The sequence below is a fragment of the Gallus gallus genome, chromosome 10, assembly GCF_016699485.2.
Source record: "Gallus gallus isolate bGalGal1 chromosome 10, bGalGal1.mat.broiler.GRCg7b, whole genome shotgun sequence".
NCBI lineage: Eukaryota > Metazoa > Chordata > Aves > Galliformes > Phasianidae > Gallus > Gallus gallus.
The window spans coordinates 4,612,762-4,627,885 of NC_052541.1; the positions used below are offsets into that span (position 1 = coordinate 4,612,762).

General features: G+C 43.2%; 1 long non-coding RNA gene across 1 annotated transcript; it reads left to right on the forward strand.

Annotated features, from left to right (window-relative positions):
- Positions 1-1,236: 1,236 nt before the first annotated feature.
- LOC124417120 lies at positions 1,237-13,310 on the forward strand. The gene is made up of 4 exons (XR_006931108.1): positions 1,237-1,281; positions 7,469-7,554; positions 8,109-8,179; positions 10,654-13,310. It is a non-coding gene; the product is annotated as an uncharacterized LOC124417120 (long non-coding RNA).
- The last annotated feature ends 1,814 nt before the right edge of the window (positions 13,311-15,124 follow it).

Below are 15,124 nucleotides of genomic sequence, written 5' to 3' on the forward strand. Positions count from 1 at the left end.
TGAAGAACTTACCCGGAGTGAATGATTTTGCAGATTATTGATTTGGGCAGCAGTTTATTTAAACATTAAAACTCTGAATGAAGCAAGTTACCCTGAAGAAAAATGTGTCAGGTATCGGACTTGTTACAGCTAACTGTTTAGCCTCTGAGGACTTTGTAAACTGTCCAGATATATTTATTATAGAAAATATTTTCTTGAGGAAAAAATAGACTGTTTTCCCCCTCCAGAGTACACTGTTATATTTTTTGAAGCGAATGCTTGAATTTTGTCATCTGTTATCATTACAGTTACTGTAATATGTATGTATGACTGTACCCAAGAATTTGTAACCTCTCTGTATTTCCCAGGGAAAGAGAACAAAAAATAACAACTCAGAGAAAAGAAAAAATTACTGCAATAGTAAATAGCAACAGTTGTACCATTACCCATCGAGATGTATTATTGTACTTAGAGCTATCTCTGTGTAGTGCCCCACAGCAATATGTAAGCTCTTAGAAAGGATCTGTCATTCAGAGCTGGAGGGGAGCTTCAGGACAAGGAATGACAGAGCATATTCCTGCATTCCTCACCACTCCTAGCAATCTGTGGATACTAAATCCCTCACGCTTCCGTGTTTACTTGCAAACAAGGTAGGTGAAATACAAGTCAGGCAGTTAGGAGTGGGGGAGGTTACGGAGAATACTTATTCTGCATTTAATAAGGACCAAATCCTCAGGCCTTAACAGAGCTAAGCAAAAGGAAGGTTTGTAGGAGAAGCAAGTAAAACAGCCTCCCTCCTTCCTGATGCCAGGGGTGAGGAGAGGTTCTCCTTAGGCTGAATGGACAAAGTGGATGCTTTGAGAATCCCTATGGGTGCTCTGCAGCTGCTAGTGCTGATTTCAACTTCTCTCTGGGTAGTAACACAGGCACAGCAAGCTGGTTCCTGGCAAATGTGACTGAGCTTGAAGTTGCCTCTGTGTGCATCTGTGCACAAGCAGGAGAGAGGAGGGTTTGGCTAGACAACTGAGTATCAGAGTTCTCACCTATCAATCCTGAAACATTTCAGTAGTTTCTTGTGTTTTTATAGCAGAAATGCTAAGTCAGGGCTGGAAACAGCAATTGAGCACCTGGTGGGAAAGGAGGACCAACCCAGGGGAACTCAGGTGCATGCAATGTAATATACCTGAGTGACCAGAAGGGGTGGATCCTGGGTCCACCCCTTCTCAGACCTCATTTAAGTGTTGGCAGTGGAGGTAAGGGTATCTTATAGGAGATTTCTATGCACCTGAGGTCTTCCTAAGGGTAAGCAGATTCTTTTCTTTGTTTTTGTGTCTATGGCTGCTGTAGCCTAGGACTTTCCTTGTTATTTACATGAGTGCTGTGGAAGTTCAATGAGCTTGTGTAGTGGGCTACAGCTAGTATTAGATGATCTCCCAGGTTTTGCAGTTTCAGCTCAAATAATTCCTTATGCCCATTTCTATGATTACCAGCCTGTCATTTCTGTTCTTCTTCCCTTCTTTTGTACCTACTTTCACCTTCCCAGCTTTCATCTTTCAGTGCTTCCCGTGTCAAATACCAGCGTGTTACTTTCCAGCCTCTGGTGAGCAGTACCGTTCCCCTCACAGCACAGCTTCCTGGCCAGCTTGCAGCCTCTATGTCCTACAATGAAGGGGAGTTCTTGAAGTATAGCTCAGCTCTGCACAACTCTGCTCCAAAAAGTAGTTCTAATTCAAACTATGATGAAGTTTGCATATAGAAGCTGCCTCTCAAGCTCTGGCAGTGCTTTATTCTATGTTTTTCTTCTAGAACTCTTTCTCTACCCTCTCTCTCTCAAGTGTCACTTGACCAGTTTGGTTAGTCCATGGAAGTGTTTCCCAGTAATGCAATTGCACAACTGTTGACTCCTTGGTTTCATTGCCCTCAAGCAGTTTGCATGTATGTTTTGTCTACTGCTTTTCAAAGACCCACAGAATGAAGAGTGGTCAGCAATTTGCTGTGCAGAGAGAATAGGAACAGCAAATGGCTTATTAGTACTGGAACACCTGCGATTCATGTGAGTTGAGTGAACAAAAAAAAAAAAAAAAAAAAAGGAGCTTAGTGTACAAATTAGAAGTGCTTGATAATAAAACTCATTGTTTTGGACATGCAGCTACTTTTGGTTAGCTTACTCCCAGGAAATGGTCTTATGGAATGTCCACTGTCCAGACTGTATGGTTTGTTTCCCCTAATTAGCAGCAAACACCCACCTGGTCTCTCTCCTACCAAATTCCACTATTTTGGATTACCGAAGCTTGATGCTGCTTTGTTGTGCATTTGCATTACTGGGTGTCAGGTCTATGTGTGTAATGTTGTTGGTGCAGCAGCTCAACTGCACTGTTACCTGACTCACTGCCTTAAACCATTGTTTCAAAATAAACATAACACAGGGAGCATTGCATCAATAATTTCTGACTATCCTAAAACCAAGTACTGTAAAGTCAACAAACATGGCATTGAGGTTACATTTAGAGAAAGGAAACTAAGAAGGGCATGGGACCATCCTCTCTGTGACCTGTGCTGAGTGCCATATCTGAACAATGAAGGCTCTGCAGAACTTATGGCGCCTCATCAGTTTGAAGAGTTCTTTGTTTGTTTTGTTTTTTTTTCCTTGCTTTTTTGTTTTTAAGGGGCTTTTATTCTTTTTTTTCTTGGGTGCTAGGAAGCTCCTGTTTCAGCCTTGATTTCTATTCTAACGTAATTGTATTTCTTAAATTAACTTTAATCTGAATTATCTCAGTAAATAATGCTTTTCTGGGAAGGCAGGTAGCACCAGAGAAGAACGGTTAAAGCATCTCTGTTGTGTATTCCACCTTAAATTTTTGATAAGTACTCTACTGCAATTCCACATCCCCAGAGCTTTTCTTTTTAAATATTTAAACAATAAAAATTACTAAAGCTCTAAGAATGATGTCTCATGATATTCAGTGACCTGAAGATAAGCTGTATCAGCCTTCAAGAAGGTACAAAAAAGACTTTCATGTAGAAGGTGAAGAAATACGGTTTTACTAGACCTCTGTGAGTGAAATCACCCAGATTCTCTTATGCTAGGACATACTATCTGACAGGTAAGTCCTGGAAAATGCCTGTTGCCTTAACTTGTACACAAGTAAATAATTTAATTTTTCCAAAATGGGGATGCTCCACTTGGACTTTGGGTGTGATGCGGATCTTATACCTCATCATGCAGAGAAATGGCTGAGAAATAGCCCTGCATTCTCTACCATTTCTCGAGGGAGGACCAGGGCTTAAGGTGGCTGAAAAGTTAGTTTTGACTATTTTCTCCAGTTTTGCTGGTGGATTAGCCATTAGGACCAGCAACGCTCCTTTTCCCCTGTTACAGTCAGGCACACCGTTCACTGCAACTGAGGAGCTCTCCTGCAGTTTGTGCATTAAGGCCTCGGGCAATGCTGCCCAGGGATGTTTCGCACTTCTGCTGCTCACTGGAGGTGGCTGTTTGAACTGGCATTTAAGTTAAAGGAAATGGGTTTGCTAAATCAAAATATTTTTCTGTTGAAAAATAATGGCAAAGTGAGTCATTTAATATCATAATGTACATCTGTCATACTGTAAATTTCAACAGTGTGTATTTCCAATTGCACTTTGCTATAAATCTCAAAAATAATTATTCATCTCTTCTGTTAAGCAGGGAGGCAAGGTCTGACTGTCCTTGGTAATGGGGGAGGGAAAACCTATTCTTTTGCTTTAACACTCAGTCAATCTGAAATCTTGTGATAAGGCCTAGACCAGACCCAGATTTCTCTGTGTTCATACTGAGCATCATCTTGCACAGGCAGCCCTGGAACCCCGAGTCCCAGTTAGCAAACCCAAAAAGGTTTGCTTAGGTGCAATTCAGATTCGGGCCCATCTATAATGAGAAGCCCAGATGGTTTCGTGCAGCTAGGCTTATACTTTTTTTTTTTTTAAATGTGCTTCTTCAGTGAAGCTGAAATCTTTCCCATTACACCTGGTTTTTAACCCTTCCTTTATCAAAAAAGCAACCAGATGGTGATTTGCATTTCCTGGGGGAACAAAAGCAGCGGATGCTAACATGAAGCTCAGTGCTCCCTGAACATCTCCTGCCTGGCTGTGCTGTGTGTGGTTCTGGGAGCCCAAACCAGCTGCTGACTGGCACTGCATTTTGTGGTGTCCTAACCCTGTGTGGATTGGTCCTGCTTGAACCCATGCTACTTTACACAGGAAAAAACCATCCTATGTTTAATTCTGAGAAAACCTGGTTTGCCTAGAAAGATGGTGTGACTCTCTTTGAAATAGAAACATATCACATTTTTATGTGTGAAAGTGGGGAAAAAAACACTCTCATGTATTACCGGTTTGTTACATTGAATATCGTTTGTGTGGTCGTGGCATGTCCCCAGCAACATACAGCTGTGCAAATGGACATGTTACTGGGCTTTTGTCAGCTTGCATCAGTCAAAACAAACGCTGCCTTCTGTTCCTCAGCTGCTTTGCCCACGCCTGTGCCCTCCTGGTTTCCTTCCTCAGCGGAATCCCTTTTTTTTTTTGCTCTCATTCTGTCTGCTACAAATGGCTGAGAGTGGGAGTCAGCAGAAGCAGCTTGGTTTTCATTCACACCAAGGGCAGCAGCAGACAGCATAACAGCCAGGCTTCCCAGCACTTTGCTGGGGCACAAGGGGCCCTGCAGTAAGCTGGGGAAGCTGGATTAATGCTAGGGAGAATTTGGTTTTAACTTGTTTCTCCAGTGCAAACCTGGCCAGGTCTGATAGGGAAGGAGGCGGTGCTCGGCTGGTTGGGATGGGAACAGGTACTGGAGGGCCTGGGCTGTGGTGGAGTGGGGCCTCTGAGGGTGGGGAGCTGCTCTGCCATCACCCTGAGTGCTGGCATGGCTGGGCTCCAGAAAGCCTTGCTGAATGGCCCATACTGCTCTCTTCGTTGCACCACGCCTTCCCAGCAGCCATGTCAGGCTGGAATTTTCTGGAGTTTCTCTGGAGTTCGTTGTTCTTCCGTTTGCTCAGAGCAGGCCGAGGGGAGGCCTGATGGTGGCTGCAGCTCCTCACAGGGAGCGGAGGGCAGCGCTGAGCTCTGCTCTGTTGGGCAGTGACAGGGCCTGAGGGAACGGCATGGAGCTGTGTATGGAAAGGGGAGGTGGGGTCAGGGATAGGGTCTGTCCCAGAGAGCAGTGGGCATAACAGGAGTTACTGCAGTGCACCTTTCTGCATTTGATTTTACTAAATTGAAGTTACTCAAGAACACTTCACGATTCAGCAAATGGCCAATTTGTATTGGCTTTTTTTCCCCCCTTCATTTTTTTTTTTTCCACTTGGTGTAATTTTTATGAAGACTCATTTATTTTCCCCACTTCCATTTTTAATCCCCCGATGTCATGGTTGGCTACATAAGTAAAACACTCTTCCCCTCTGGGATTTCGTAGTCTTTTGATTCAGAATTTCATTCTTATGAAAAACCTTTAAAAACATGGTCGTTAAAACTTCATGGATAATCAAATGGCGTGATGAAATAGTCCCCTAAGAGAAAATACACTTCAATATGTAAAATATTCCCTGCAGATGTCTTAGAAAGCGTTCCCTCTCCTCCTGTGGTTCCCACTAGCAATATTGCCATGCTTTGCATTGTAGATGGTTTTTCCTCAGTGTCAGGCATTGGGACTCCACAGAAACACCATCCTTCCCCGTTTGCATTCTGTGCAGTTTAACCTAAGGGATTTCTTCTGGGGGCATTCACAGGCAGAGCTGGGGATGGATACAGACCAATCTTCTGTGCTGTGGTGTTAAGCAGCCACATACAGTCCTGTTTGCTAAGTAGCTGTGTTAGATAAATAAGGTAAATCTCCAGCAGAGAAGTACTCGCTCTGGGCTTTTTAACATGAACACAGGATTTTGCCTCGGTAGTGCAAGTAAGCATGTGCCCAGGGTGTCCTTGCAGGAACTTGCCTGTAGGCTTGGCTGCAGCAGAGCAGTGCCTTACACTCTGGCTCTGTTTGCTGCAAATGATGCAGCCCATGTGATACAGCAGCCTGACAGCTAATGTGTTTCCCCTAATCAGTTATTAATTTGAGTTTGATAAATGCCCTAACCTGGGATATTGAACAAGTCAAAATGAAAATGTGCTCTGGCCGCTCCTGAGCCAGGAGCTTGGAACCTGGGCAGTTCTGCTTCATTCATACTCTTTATCCCGATTTTGCTCAAGCCCTAGTTTCGATGTTTGTGAAACACTAGATTTGATTCTGGCTTGCCTTTATCAAATAAAAAACCTCTTCTGACAAGCATATGTTACAGCAAACTATTTAAATGTTCCCTTAGCCTCCAGAGCTGCAAATGTTTAGAGAAGCTAAGCAATTTGGCCCTAAAATTTGCCAAAAAACAAACAAATTTCTTCGGTCTGGGCCTTCTCATATTAAAACAGCACAATGCAGTTTACTGGAAAGCTCACCTTTGTTTTGTTTCAGTTCTTTTTTTTTTTTTTATTCTGATATTCAATTTGCTTTACTGCTTACTTGAAATTCTCCCCATCAGCTGGGGGATAATTATCAATCGGTGTAAATGTGATGTTTAAAAACCAGTGATCCTCCTTGTGTTCTCCTCTAGTGTGACCTGATCCTGGTAGTTGTGGAGCTTTATTTTTTTCCAAATGACTCAAGGGTCAATAATCATGACTGCTGTCATGTAAAACACCATCTGTGGTTCTGGCTTGGCTGTGCTACGTTCCAGAAAGCACAACGCATGAGCAGTAGTTCAGATTGTGGTAATAGTTGCTCTTTCATTAGTTCTGTATGTCGTTAATATGAGCTAAGAATCATGCATCTTTCCTCTGCTGTTTTTCCTACCACTGACATGGCACCTGTGCTTCCAAATGTGTGATAGAAGGGCACACCCTTCTTCTGGAGGCCCCCATCCAAACAGACTCTTGTACTTACTTGCACTGTGCTTTGGCTCTGTGGTTTTTTTCCTATCAGTTTGATTCAATCACTGCTCAGTAGATCCTTATGCTATGGTAATGTTTTATCCATCAGTATTATTCCTCTCCGTCCTTCCAGATCAAAGTCAGTCATAGCAAATGTTTTGGGGAGAACCGTGTCTTCCATTCATGGGTTTGGTGAGAACCTTCTGCACTCTGCTGTTATCAGTCCTTCCTTCTCACTCTCTCTTAGAAAGGAGCTGTGAGAAGATGGAATTCCTTGCTAGTAATCCCAGCCTGAACTGTTGGGGCCAAAATACTGGGTAACTTCTTAGAGACTTGGTTAGGTGCCCTAGGTATAATTCTGTATATCCTAACAGGAGTTACATATCTGTAGAGAGAAGTGGGCTGAAGGGCAAGAGTGAGTACACGCATCTAAGTACAACTCAACTGCATGAACAAGAAACTAACTTTTATTTATAGTCTTATATGTATATAGGCACATGTTTAGTTCTAGCTCACTACAGAGATGTTTTGTTGTTTTTGTTTTTAATAGATGTGTACAGCATGCTCATTTGTCTGGAACCTCTGAATTCTTCATCAACAAGACTGACAGATAACAGTTCTGACCAGCTTGGCGAGGTACTTTTGGATAGATTTCCCATTATTTAAGATAGGGAGATGAACTCCCAACTCTTTTATGCAGACAAAAATGTCAAATGATGGAAGTGTAAATAATTTAGGGGAAAAAAAGAAAGCAGTGCTGCTTTACTTTTAACTTTCTTCTTCAGGTTTATAAGCTTTGGGTTACAAACTCCACACTTGGATCTTGCCGTACTGTTTTGAGAACTAATCAGATCTGAATACAGAAAGCAAACAATTATTACTGAGAGAAAGAGTGAAGTGTTATGTGAATGTTATTTGTTTTTAGCAGTTTATTGGGTGACTTAAAAAAAAAAAAAGATGAAAAAGAAAATGGCATTTAATCATCCTTACTGTGACTATCTTCTGGAAGGATCCTCTCGCAGAGAAGAGGAATTCTGAAGGAAAACAAAGCCATTAGGTCAAACTTTGTCTCATAAGTAAGAAATAGTACGAGAGTTGCCTTTGACTATTGCTGATCTTGAAGTAGAAACACCAAAAGATAGGAATGGTGGTTCTAATAAGCTGCCATCCCTCTGTTTCCTCTTGAATAGTGCTATGCAAAAGCTTGTGACTTGTGCTGCTGCTGGAACATGGGAGGGCCTCTTATCTGAACAATTTCTAGGTGAGTGATCTAATTTTAAAGACTATTGGAGAACTGCATCTCCTCTTCATGCTGTTTTTATTTTTTGCTTACTGCAAATGATCCTGAAAGGAAGTTTATTTTAGTGGTTTTTATCTTTGCAGTTATATTTTTAGTGCTGTGGACATTGCTGTATAGGCTGAAAATACTTTCTCTGTCTTTGTTTCACTGTTCTGTGCTCCTCTTCTCTTTGGGGAACCTTTACTTGCTCTCATGCCTGCAGATGGAATCAGAGGCTGCCAGTAGAGGGTCACGCTTCTGAAGGAAGCAAGTGGTCAAGGGCTGGCTGCTCTGAAGAGCTTAAAATTTTAGGGTGGACTGGGAATCCACCTTCCCTGGGCACTCAGGATCTTTAAGTGTCAGTGGCAAGAAGCGTTTTTGAAGGCTGTGTTTATACTGGACGCTACACTGCGATGGGTAATGTTATTATTTTTACTGCAGATGCCTCTGGGTTGCGGTGTGCAGCTGAGGTTGTTTGGTGTTGTGCAATTTCAGAGCAAGGAAATGCTGCCCCTGCTCTGCAGAACTCACAAATAAGCGTAAGGCAAAACTCAACAGGTGGGAGCAGACAGAGTAACAAATAATTGATTCAATTTTTGTCTGTGTCCTGAACTAGCAGATTTGTAAACAGCTGGAGATCCCAACTTGATTTTGAGCTACACACATACAGAGATCAAAGCCATATATCTGGAGTTTGATTTATGAATTAACAATATTCTCAAAATAGCAGTTAGCTTTGTTTTTAGGCTTTTAGCTGTTCCCAGGATTTGTGCAATCCCACTCCCCACCCATACCTGTCCTCAAACCTCAGCGTGGGGGCTGTTGTTTGAAGCCTGCTGTGTGGGATGGCAAGTCAGTCGTGCCAGTGAGTCAGCAAAACCTACTTCACACTTCCCTGAAGGTTCAACAGCAGCTCCAGGCAGAGGGTATTTCAGGCAAGTGCCATTAGTCTGTTACAAGCTATACTGGTCTAAAGCAGTTTGTGCAAACAGCAGTACTGTAAAAACTGGTCATATGCAGTGTCTGGGATTTGTAACTTCAGAGGCTGTAGAAAGTCCTGACTCATCTTCAAAGCACAACTGGATGAGTGAATGGACACAAGGATGTGCAGGTAATCTGTTGTGTAAACACATGCATAAGGTTTTGTGACAGCATGAAAAATGAACTTGCTGCATCTGAACTCCTCAGCTTTGGTATCATACTTAGTCAGCTGTTTTCTCTTCCGTGTTCGTTGTGTGCAGACAGGACTCTACCCAAAGCTCCCAGCACGGGGCAGCCTGCCTGCAGTGGCACTGGGACAGAGAAACAAGCATGGCTTGGGAAGGGGATGACTGCCAGCTAAAGCCAACAAAACTTGCTACCACCAAAGCCACTTCTAAACTGCAGAATTCAGAGCTTTTCTCAGTGAATGACTGAGGCTGGTAGACTAGATTGCAAATAAGATACCTGGTTTCCAGCAGTTCCCATGCAACGCTGCACTGGCAAAAGAAGAGGGCAGTAGAACTAAGGTGGGCAGAAGCAGGGAGGTGTGCAGGGAAGCCAAAGTGGAGTGAATTTTGGTACCTGTCATTGCCACTGAAGGAAAGGTTTCCATAACTGGAACTTAAACTGATGTGTGAGAGTGCAGGTCATCTGCTGCCTTTGCAATAGGGCAGTGATATAGGGAGGGGAAATGGGAGAGGGAAACAGCAGGGGCCTGTAGTATCAGCTAAAGCACCATGGGCTGTGTCCTGCAGTTCTCTGAGCAAGCTGTGTGCAGCACCTATCACCAAACCAGCCTCGCTTCTCTGCACTGAGCATTCAGCACTCAGCTGGAAAATTCTGCAGCACTTTACTATGGCAATGGTCAGCTCCATGACATGAGGGGTCAGTCCTGGCAGCAGCATTGTTCATGTTTTGCCTGTAGCTGTCCTGTAATATAAGCCTTCCTAGTGGAAAGGGCTGCCATAGCCTGTTCTGGTGGTGCTTTGCCACCGCTGTGTTGGGTTGTATTCACAGCCCTGCTACTACCGAACAGCAGAGACAATTGGAGAAAAATGTTCTGTATGGCAACACGAAGTGTATATCTCTTGGCAAACAATTGTAATGAGCCTGGCCTGAATTTTAAAGTAAAGCTATTAATTACATGCCATTGTGCTAAACATTGATGAATTTCTTTGTGGTGGAAAATATGTGCACATTTCTTCTAGGCATTAAAGCCTTTTCTCTTTGCTGGTGGTAATTAAAAAACAAGGACAATATGACTGGCAGAAGGGAGTGGTTTCTTTCTTTTTCTAAGGAGACATAATTTATAAATTAAAAGCAGTATGTCTGAGCCAAGAACAAGCTGAAGGGTGGTCTTCTGAACTGTGTAATGAAAGTCATCAATGAAAATGAAAGATAAAAGATGAAAAGCATTATATTTTCCTGTTAGAATGAGCTTTTTTTCATATTTTTTTTTCCCACGTTTCATGTAGTTGAGTTTGTAATCCTTACTGCCTGAAAGGGACAACTGGTCAAGACAAGCTCCCTGAAGCCGGCTTTCACAGGAACACATTTGAGTCACTGACACTTCAAAATATGAACAGACGGAACACCACAGTGTCAGGGTTGGCTGTGTTCATCTGGGAAAGCCCTGCCTCTACAAACCTGACCTAACCTGACCTAACCAAACATGAGAGTGGCTGAATAACCTGCTAATAAGTACAAAGAACTGTGTTTTTACAAATACACATTTACTTGACAAATGAGCAAAGATCCAGCGTAACATCGAAGGAGTGCTTTCCACCATTGCTGTAGATAGAGCAGATATGTGCACCATGTGATATTTCCCAATGTAAATGTTTTCCCAAAATCGACAGAACTGCATTCCCCTCCCCCCCCCCCCCCCCCCCCCCCCCCCCCCCCCCCCCCCCCAGTCTCTATAGGAAGAGGCTGTGGCCTTGCAGTTCTCATTGCTTAAGTGGGTGGTGTAGGTGATCCTGCTCTGTTGTGGCTGTGGAGGATGGAGCTCTGTGGTCAGTTCTTTCCAGTTGCATTTTTTTGTTCTCTTTCTGGCAGCGCTGTGCTATTCTGCCTTGTACATGGCAGTCACTTAACAGTCTCTTTATCTTCAAGTTAATTAAGATCAGGGCTGGCTGAGCACTTTTCAATTTAAAATAAAGAGCAAAGGCAATATTCTGTTTTCAAAACTATGTCCCTAATATGTCCCTAAACTTCCAAGTTCTTAATGGAAAAAATATGGGGTTTCAAAGACCTTTCCCCCTGTACTTTTTGTTCTTTCTCTGTTCTCTGTCCCTTGTTTCAAGCTTTTTTACTAGGAACAAAACTGGAAAAAAGGGTACAGAGAGATAGGAAATATAAATTTTTTTTTCAAGTCTCCCCATGCAAGTACCTGACTTTCAATCAGTGCAGGTTGGAACCAGCTGCAAATTCATTCCCGTGGCCCCAGTACGCCTGCACTGTGCAGCACCTCTGCCCTCTTCTTGATATTTTTAGCCCTGCTTTTCTTAGCTAGATCTCTGCTCTTCCTCTGCATTAGAGGACAAAGTAGCTTCCTGTGTGGTTTGCCTGTTCTCACTGCCCTTTGCTGACCCCTGGCACTTTTTCCTAGAGGCAGAAGGATGAATGTTACTGGTATTCCAGCTCATGGCACGACACTGCTAGAAGGCTCTGATGATGCTGGGTATCACAGGAACGCTGAGAACTCTGCTAGCGCTTTTGAGAGGCCTGATTATGCAGTAGGTGTCTGTCTTTGTGTCCGTACGCTGCGTTACCACGGGGGAGCTGAGTGGGAGATGAGTTCTCTCAGCTCTTGGCCATTAGAACAGCCGGAGTCTGGATGGCAGCATGTATTGCCTGGGGCCGTCCTCCCACTTGGCATCCCCAGCCTGGCGGGCCTCTGCCGATCCCTTCTGGGCTGGCTGCGTGTTGTCCTGATGCAGAGAAGCATCAGCTGCCTTTGTCTGCCACTGCTGCTAGCAGCTTTTTGCTGCCGGCAGCTCACGCGACAGTGCTGTTTGCGTGTCAGTTATCGTGGGCCTGGGAAGCACAGGGAGGGCATCCCAGGGCCGAGCCCTGTGTGGATGATACCAGAAGGCCGGCAGCCAGGCTTCTCGTTCTCCTCCTTCCTGCGGGCTGTACCCAGCAGAACTCGCCCAACTCCTTTCCATTCCTGAACCTCAGCTCTCCACTTCCTTACTTTTTTCTCTCTTAAAACTATTACTAAATTCTGAAACTTCCAGAGGTGATTCGATTAAATGTAGAAACAGTGTCACAGGTCCTGCATCTGTCTGAAGAAAAGTGAGAACAGGCTGCTGATTATGAGGGAAGTCACAATTACTTCCCCAAAGCGATGGCTCTTTTTCAGTCCTCTTCTCATACTGTGCATAGTTGTAGAGCACCAGGGCCTTACCAATGTTCTGTCCTGATCTAACAAGAGAAATGAAGTAGTTGGAGGCTTTGCTTGTGATTTGTCAAGTGAAGAATGTTTTGAAAGGGAAGCTGCATCCATCCTGGCTTAGTCTGATCTCTGGGCCGTTCCTCTGGTGAAGAGGAGGAGCTGACTTCAGTGTGCTTGGAAAACATCACTCATGGCAAATGGAACATGTGAGGATGAGATGAAATCTGAAAGATAATATTTAAGCCTCTTTGCTTTGGATAGGTGGATGAGGTTTTGTTTTCTTCAAAGATCTTCAAGATCAACAAAACTGTGTAAGACTGTAAGACAGGCAAAAAAGAGGTGCTTGGCATGGTGCGACGTAGGTGAATGGCCTGAGGTGTCTGAAGCATTTGTATCTGGTACAGGATGGCTGTTCTTTCAGTAATGCTTGGATCGTCCACGGGATTCTTCTGCAAAGTTTAGGGACAGCAAGATGTGTTTGTCTCTGTGGTCTGAAATGTTTGTCTGGGCAGCATGGAGGGAAGACAAAGCCATCAGACTCACTGGGAGCTTCCCACAGAGCTGCCGCTCGGGCTCGTTCCAGGACAAGAGGCTACAAATGCTGTGGGTTGTGCTGCTGTCTTTGGGTCTTTCAGTGCTTGTTTTTAAATCTGACATGGAATTCAGAGCATATACTTAAAACAGGAACTGTTCTCTGTGTGACAAAGTACACAGAACTTTGCAAGAATGCAAAGAAAATAAATAGGAAACATAATATGCAAGTTTTCACTCATGTTGTACATTTTTTTAATTAGTATGGAGAGATCCCATTATCTGTTGGGTGTGCATTTTTCTTTTTTTTGGGGGGGGGGGGGGGGGGGGGGGGCTGGGGGTGGGAGGAGGGAGATGGTGTTCCTCTTCCAGAAAAGTTTAACTTTACAGTGAGGAAAAAGAAGAAAGCTCTTCCACAATGGCTGTATTATTTAGGCTTCTTATTTTAGTTTTACCTATTGCATGAGCTGGCTGTTTTTCTTACAGTGCTTTAATGCAAAGTTTGAAGTGGAAAAAGTGACCTTATTATGAGAATACCTAGCAGACATTCAATATGCCAGCAGGACTAGCCTGGTAAAGCTAATGGCTTGAAAATTCAATTTCCAATGGTACTTTGATTTTTCTTTTTAAAAAGAATTTCTCTTTGCAGTAAATTGACATTTAAATAACATGTCTAATTCTGCCAGCAGAAGTATTACAAGGCGGTGGTGTTTCTGTGTCATCCTCTTATGGCTTTTAGGGTCTCTGCCTGGCATAATACAAAAAAAAAAAAAAAAAAGGAAAACAGAACAAAAAAAGGAAACAATTGAACACTTGAAATTCAGCTACAGGATTTAAACAGTCTCTCTCTTTCTTAGTTCTCTTTTCTTAGATGCAACTCCCATTATATATCTTCTATATTCATGTTTTATATACCGTCAATTGACTTCAGTTTGACTATTGTTGAACTAATACTGAACTGGGGTTCGTATTTTTCAGGGATGTGAGAGGAAATATGTAAGGAAAAACAAGTAAGGATTTGGCTGCTTTTTCCTCATTTAAAGAAAGCGTAGACAGTAGAAAACTGAGCAGATGCAGTATGGCATCTGAATGTATTTAGAGTTTTGAGGCCCTGGTATGAGACTTCTCTGTAGTTCAAGTAACGTTTCTGAACACACACTTATTATCTACAGAGGAGGTATTTTTTTTTTCTGTCTGCTTTTCCCTGGTTAATGGCTTTTTTAATTATTTTTTAGCCTGTAGTTGAAAGACCCAGCAGGCTCCACCTGCCATACCAGCATAACCCGCTGGAGCAGCAGCATATCAAACTAAGCAAGGTTTTTATAGCTGGCATTCAGCAAACTACTTATCATAGCCAGCCTGAGACTTTGCGAATGGGGCAGCAGACAAGGGGTTATGTGAACTTGCGTATGTTGGAGCACAAACATGTCATAGCCAATTTTAATCCTTAAGCCGCCCTTTGTTTCGACGGTTCTTGTTTTCTGCAGGTATCTAAATTTAGCTATATTTTTGTCAGCTAGAACTTATGTTACAGAAAAGAATGCTAGCAAATCTCAGCAATGTCACACTTTATTAGTCATGCAAGCACTTAAAAGCAAGGTTAGAAACACAAAATTCTGGAGATTTGTGGTGGCAGTTGTTTAAAAATGCCACACTGAGCTTTTTAGGATTTACCTTCTGAAAATGGACCAAGTTAGAGCATTAAATTTCATGAACAATGCAGCTTTTTTTTTTTTTAAGTTTGGAAAAAGGAATATTTAAATCCCAAAGAAAAGCTTCACTGGACATGTACGCTCCTCTTTTTGTGCCACGTTCTCGAGTCCGTGACATTCTCTTCCTGCTTCTGAGGCAGAAAACAGCATTTGTTGACAGCCTGCTTTTCTCTTTGGCAATGGCTGCAGGCAGCTCAGGTCCTGCAGATAAGCTCAGGGGAATGGTGGCATCCCCCTGCAGCCCCTTTCTTCCTGTGGCCATCCGGCTCTCCTGCTGCAGTGCAGTGTGGGCAGGAGTGCACC